A 5,996-nucleotide genomic window follows, 5' to 3' on the forward strand; every position below is an offset into this window, starting at 1 on the left:
TCATTCTGCAAATAGAATAAGCAGTGATGTATTCCAATTTAAAAGAGAGTACACAAGCTTAAGTTTGGGCACGGCGTGAATTCATCGCTTGCAAACCGCACTCTATTGGTTTAATTAAAATAACATTGTTTAATATATCCCTTTGGTTTTCCAAATTCCAATGTGAAAGTGCTGGTAACAATACATTGTTTCGTTAGAACTGCCCAAACTTTGAAGTGCATCACTGAGGTTTCACCACGGAATCATTGACGGTGCTAGATGTCAAGAATGTCTGGGGAGAAGGATCCCCCTCCCATCAAACTCACCCCGTCAGCAGCGGCAGCAGACTGTGTTTCCACCACACGCTCGCTCGGGTCCATGGGCGGAGAGGAAGCATCTGGTAACTGCCCGGTTGAATCCTCGCTCCTGCTCTGCAGCCTCAGCTCCCGTTTAACCTCGGATCGGAGATCCAAGTAGCAGACCAAGGTGACCAGGTGGAGGAACAGCGACAGCACGAAGAAACCCAGGAAGACCCCACAGTTGTTGCACTGCTTCCTGCAACTGCAAGTTGTGGGGAGTTCTTTCTCGTAGTTTAATAACTTTCCCTCGAAACTTTTAGTTGCCATTTTTTCTAAAAAAAAGTGTATCAATCCAGATCTTAAAAGCAGTACCTGCCGGGCTTGCTACACCATATTCAATCGTCCATTTTTAACCAAAAAATAAATAAAATCCGATGAGTTGATTTTTCACAGGAGTAACTTACTGCCCTCTACAAGTCCTCATGCGAGTGCTCTAATAGACAGCGAAGCTGACTGAGGTTACAATCCACCTGCCAATCAAACCTGAAAGTCCCGCCTCATGGAGAGGCTCTGTCATCTATTGGTCAGCTGCAACGTCCATCATTGAACATCGTGATAAATGCGGTGTAAAGCGAAAAAGAAATGCTGAAATCCTCAGCAGGTCCGGCAGCGTCTGGAGTGAAGAAGAGTTAGCGTTTCGAGTCCGCTGAGGAATTGGTTAATTCCGTTTCTCTCGCTACAGACGCTGCCGGACCTGCTGATCTGAGGATTTCCAGCCAGCACCTCTCTCTAATTCAGATTTCCACCACCCGCAATATTTTTGCTTTTTTGACCATTCGATGGACCGTTTCAGAGAACGGTTGTCGTTTTCTACCTTGTCGTTTTCTACCTTGTCCTTTGCACAGCAACAATGGGCACAGCTTAAAAAGTAAAGTGACCGTGCGTATTTTAATCATTATATTTTCTTGCTTCGTCTCTTGCAGCCCCGAGGGGTAAATTTCAGCGCAACTTAGAGACCTTCAGTAAATGCCAAGTTTTTTCCCCCGCAGGTTCACAAGAATATGAATTGTTCCAAAGCTCATTATTTGCCTGATCGTGTTTGTGACAGGCATGCTGTGCACCATCCGCAGTTTCCTTTTTCTCTCTGGTGGGGCTGAGCTTTTAAAATTGTTTGCACAATATAGCCGATCTGTCCAGGATTCAGACTTTCTGATTCAAGAGCTATTGCTAAACTACACTGCTTTGCAGAGGCACAGCCCCGAAGGACTCATGTGCTAACCTTTAAATACCGAATCAAAGAATTGTTACAGTGAAGGAGGCTATTCAGCCCATCATGTCTGAGCATTTAACTTAGTTATTTTTATTCATTCAGGCCTCACTATTTATTGCCCATCCCTAACAGCCCTTGTTCAGGGCTCCTTTAAAAGTTAACCACATTGCTGTGGGTCTGGAGTCACATGTAGACAGACCAGGTAAGGACTGCAGATCTCCTTCCCTAAAGGGAATTAGTGAACCAGATGGGTTTTTACAATTGGTTGACCATTAGACTTAATTCCAGATTGTTATTGAATTCAAATTCCACCATCTACTGTGCAGGATTTGAATCCAGATCCTCAGAGCATTACCCTGGGTCTCAGGATTACTAGTCCAGCAACAATACCACCATCACCTCCCCTGTTAGTGCCAATCTCCTGCCTTTTCCCCGCAACCCTGCACGTTGTTTCTATTTAGATAATCAACCAGTGCCCTCTTGAATGCCTCAATTAGACTTGCCTCCACCACACTTCCAGGCAGTGCATTCCAAACCCTAACAACTTGCTGTGTGAAAACAAAAGAAAATGCTGGAAACACTCAGCAGGTCCAACAGCATCTGTGGAGAGAGAAACAGAGTTAATGTTTCAAGTCCATATGACTCTTCTTCAGAGGTGTGAAAAAGTTTTTTTCTCACCTTGCATTTGATTCCTTTGTAAAACACTTTCAAACTGTGCCCTCTGGTTCTTGATCCATTTATGAGCGTGAACAGTTTCTCCTTATCTACTCTGTCCAGACCCCTCATGATTTTGAAAACTTCTATCAAGTCTTCTCTCAGCCTTCTCCTCTCCAAAGAAAACAGTCCCAACTTCTCCAATCTTTCCTCATAACCCAAGTGTCTCATCCCTGGTACTATTCTCATAAACCTCTGTGCTCTCTCCAATGTGTTCACATCCTTCCTATAGTGTGGCCCCCAGAACTGTGCACAATACTCCAGCTGATATCCAACCAATGTCATTTATATAAGTTCATTTAAACCTCCCTGCTTGTGTAACCTATACTGTGTCACAGGATCTTTTGTGATGAGAATTTACAAAGCATGTTTAAATGCTGTTTTTCCTGAAATTATATATTCAGCAAAGGTGCACCACAAGTCCATTCTTCCTGTCGAGTTTTAGGCTTTGGTAATGGAGAGGAAAACACACAGTAAGATGTTTAAGTTATATTTTTTAAAATTGGCAACTGGAATCTTCACCTTCTTTCTCTCTCCCACACACACACCTGATTTTCTTAGCCCTATCAAGAATCTTTTGAAGTTGCAGTTTTTGTGCATCTGAGCCAGAGGCGCAACAGGTTGTAGAACAGTTCAAGATGTTCCTTTCAGTATATGAGCTCATAGCTCAATCTGTAGCAGCTCTCGTCAGAAGGTTGTAGGTTCAAGTCCCACTCCAGCGCTTAAGAACACAAATCTAAACTGGCACTCTAGAGAAGTGTTGCCAACTGAGTTACTGCCTTTCAGATGAAACATTAATTCGAGGCTCCATCTCCCCTCTCAGGTGGAATAAAAGATCCCGTGACACTATTTCAAAGAAGAGCAGGCCTGGCCATTATTTACTCCCACTGAAGAAACAGATTATCATTATCATATGGCTCCTGTGTTTCCTGCATTATAAAAGTGCTTCATTTCAACTTACTTAATTGGCTGTAAAGTGCTTTGGGATGGCCTGAGGTCATGCAAGGTGCTTTGTTAAAAAGCACAAGACTGTTCTTTCTTTATACCTTTACATTATTTCATTGTAAAGATTGTCATCATTGGCTGTTCCTCAATTCTACTCAGGGTCACAAGTTTCTGCCATTGGTGTCCATGTGACTGAATGGAATGATTCTCAATCTGCAGACCTTTGAGCACAATGGGACAGAATGTCCCTTGAGGTAGTGGGATCTGGAGTGCAAGGTTTGCTTCCTTTCCTTTCCTTCTCTGCTGCCGCTTTGTCTCATCATTGGGATTTTGGGATTCAAGGTGTGATGCAGCTTGATGGACAAGTTGTTGCCATTTTGAATGATTGGCAAGAAGCTCCTTCCAGTCCTTAATGTCAATGCTGCCATGCTTCAAGGAGAGCTTCAGAGTGTCTTTGTAGCATTTTCTTTGTCATCCCCTGGAATGCTGGCCATCTGAGAGTTTACAAAACAGGACCTGGTAAGGAAGACATTTTTCGGCCACAGAGGCACAGTGTCCAGTGAATCAAAGTTGATTTTGCAGGAATTTTGCCTGAATGCTTGTGGCTTCTGGAAGGACACTAGCATTTGTTCAATGGTCCTCCCATTGAATCTAGAGGATGCAGCGGAGGCATTATTGGTGGAATTTCTCTAGTACTGTTATGAGTCACTGATACAGAGTCCAGGTCTGACTGTGGAACAGGAGTGTGGTGACAACAACTGCTTTTTACACTATGACTCGTTGCTGTAGTTTGTAGAAGGCTCAGCTGGGCGCAGCTGATCTGATGTTGGATATCCTCGTCAATGGTAGCCTTTTGAAAGAGGTGGCTGCCAGGGTATGGGAAGTGCTCAACATATTCCAGAGACTCTCCTTCAACATATATAGGAGGGGGAAGATTTGGCTGACCAGGCTTGGGTTGATGTATATTTATTGCAACCATTGGGTTCATGAAGCTGCAAGGGACTGGAAAGTTTCAAACAAAACTTTCACGTCTCCGAGATTATTTAAAAGAAAATGGGCTCTCTGCTTCTGAACATGCCGACTTAATTTGGTGCTCACAGAGGGGTCAATCAGAGTTGCATTCTGCCACCAACACTCTTTGGCATATTCTTCTCTTTGCTGCTGTCACACACCTTCAGGTCATTTATGGAGGGTGCCTGCTTACATACCAGAACTGATGGAAAACTGTTCAGCTTTGCTCATCTGAAATCAAGACAAAGGTATGCCAAGCCCTCATCAGAGAGTTGTTCCATGCTGACAGTGCTGCACTAACATTCCATACTGAGGAACACCTTAACTTGCAAAAGGACAGACTCTCTCACACCTGTAAAGAGTTTGGTTTGACCGGCAGCATTAGGATGACAAATGTTATGGTCCGGGATGTTGCCAGCCACCATCTATCAGCATTGACAATGTGACACTAGAGGTTGTTGATAGCTTCACATATCTAGGCACCACAATCACCAGAAATCTGTCACTTAAAGTCAACACATGCACCACAAAAAACTGCACCTGTTATGTCCAAGCTGAGTAAGAGAGTGTGGAACAACAGCAATCTGACTGATAACAACAAACTGCAAGTCAAGCAAGCCTGCGTCCTCAGGCCACTCCTCTACAGTGGTGAGACCTAGACAACATATGCTAGGCAGGAGAAAAGGCTGAACAGTTTCCACCTTTGCTGTCCCAGAGGTATCCTTGACATCTCTTGGCAGGACAAGGTCACCAATTCAGAGGTCTGGGAGAATGCTAATCATCATCACGTTCATTGGATGGGTGATGGCTGTATACCCAAAGACCTTTTATATATTGAAGTGGCCACTGGGTCACGACCTCCTGGGCATCTATACTTCTGCTACAAGGACATCTGCAAGTGAGATAGCAAGATGGTCAATGTTGATACTTTCAACTGTGGCCAGTTGCTAATGGATATGGCCTCTGGAGGCTGGCTATTTGAAAGGGTTTTGGAAGAGGTGAGGAGAAACGAACAGCTCAGCTGGCTGAGAAGAGGGCCCAGAGAAAAGAGATGTGAGCAAATCCTGCACCTTCTCAGCGCACTGTCTCTATCTGCAGCAAATGCAGCAAAGACTGCCAAGCCAGAGTGAGGCCCATGAGCCACATAAGGCAATGCTTAACTCAGAGTTGACCACCATGGTGAAAATCATTGTCTCACAAGATGGACGGTTGCCACCAACAGATGCCAGGAGCCATCTGTTACTGTGTGTAAGTGATCACTCATATGAGACTAGGTGATGACTATTGTTAGGCTATTCAATCATTGAGAAGGCAGTGGTGGAGTCAGTAAAGGGGGGAAGACGCAGGTCATGATCCCTCCACTACATCAGTTTGAGGTTAGCCATGCAGCTTTGATGATTCAGCTCCATTTGGCTCACAGGAACCTCTGACACCCATCTTCGCCCTCTAGGTTTGGCCTTTGGGTCTCTGCAAGTTCTAGCTTGGGCCTTTGGACTGGGTAAGCCACCGTGCCCCAGTTTCCAGCTCAGCTTCCCTCCTGCCATGATCACCAAACATTGAGACTGATCTCCCCAGTCAGCCCAACCTAGCTCTGTCACAGGAAAGGAGAAAGAAAAGGAAAGCTTGCATTTAAATAGTGTTTTCATGACTACCAGATACCTCAAAGCGCTTTACAGCAAACGTAATATTTTTTGATGTGTAATCACTCTTACTCTTACAATGAAATGCAGCAGAGAAGTTGAACATAGGAAGCTCCCGTGGCAGCAATGTGATCATCT

Source organism: Carcharodon carcharias, chromosome 9 (assembly GCF_017639515.1).
Source record: "Carcharodon carcharias isolate sCarCar2 chromosome 9, sCarCar2.pri, whole genome shotgun sequence".
Lineage (NCBI taxonomy): Eukaryota > Metazoa > Chordata > Chondrichthyes > Lamniformes > Lamnidae > Carcharodon > Carcharodon carcharias.